Raw genomic sequence first — 1,425 nt, forward strand, 5'->3', positions numbered from 1 at the left:
CATGAGACTCTGTGACTTTTTATTTGATAATGCCTCACAGCACAACCAGAAGAGAGTGGTTCCCTTTTAGGTACCTCACATGAAAGTTTGACTTTCTTAATATGATTTCTCACCCTACAAATGACCTCAGAAATAAGGTTGGCTCCTTGTGCTGCCAGCTGAATTGCAGATGGATGGGTCTATACTTATTGACCTTATCTCAAGGAACTCAACTGAGCATGGAAAATGGAATGAATTTGGTACTGTGTGAAGGGGGGGCACATAACCTCCCGTTTGGTTCTGTGCCTACATTTATCGCTACTGTGAGAGGAATCCCCTAAGATCTGTCTAAGCCTTCATGGCTTAGCCCTTATGATGTCTCAAGGGATTTGCTTTCAGAAATGACTTATTATTCAGTTGGTGTCCTGATAAGAAACAGGTGACACACTCAAAAGGTTTAAATGAAGAGAGTTTAATGAAGGCTCAACATACTGAGCAGATTCTTTAAGTGATCAGCAAGTACCCAGGCACTCGCAACAGTGGATGCTGTTACTACCCCAGGCCTCCCCAGGGAAGGGGAGGAAGCAAGAGCCGGAGCCCTGAAAAGGGGGCCCCAGACAGGAATGGTAGCCATAGGGAATGCAGGCCCTGCCAGACCCATGATGATGTAGGAAGGTCATTTATCCCCCACCCTCTCCTCCTTCCTGCCAGTTGCCTGTTATTGCCTCCCGTTGGCTGAACCCAACTGGGAACCAGAAAGCAAAGGTGCCCAGGTGTTGTAATCTTGAGAGATCAGCCTGGAGCTCAGAGCAGGGTAGAGGATTAAGAATGAATCTAAGTGGGATAAACAATAACTAGGATAATTCATGAGAGTCCTTGTTTACCTTCATGCCTGTGGAACCCTCTTGTGATTTGTTCTCATTCATAAATGTTTTCATATGACCCCAAGTATATTAAGCCACAGCAGACAAATGGCCCCCATGACTAATCGTTTCCTTGGGACCCTTCTTCCTGTCCTCTTCTATTATAGGACATGGGAGTTTCATTCATCCAAATATCTGAAGCAACATATGCTTATAGAGCATATACAGCGGTGGGTCCTGCTAAGATCTAAATCCATTTCTTCCCCAGCCCTTTCCCAGGTGCAACAAAAAGGACTTTGAGGAGTAGGATATTTCTAAATTGTATGCAGCTCAAAGGAGCAAGAAGGCTTAACTGGAGTCCGTCCTAGGAGGCCTGGAGCCAGTGCTGAAATTTTGACCAGCCCTTGGAAATTCCACCCTTATGAACATGGCTCTAAGCCAAAATGAGGGCAGGGCCACTCGTCCCTTTTGCCTTTCTGCTAAATGACTCTATAAAGATAGTGCTGACTTAGGGTGGTCTATCCACTTGCTGCATTCAAAGTGTGGTCCACAGACCTGAAGCACCGGCATCAGCTGGGAGTTT

Source organism: Tamandua tetradactyla, chromosome 1 (genome assembly GCF_023851605.1).
Source record: "Tamandua tetradactyla isolate mTamTet1 chromosome 1, mTamTet1.pri, whole genome shotgun sequence".
Lineage (NCBI taxonomy): Eukaryota > Metazoa > Chordata > Mammalia > Pilosa > Myrmecophagidae > Tamandua > Tamandua tetradactyla.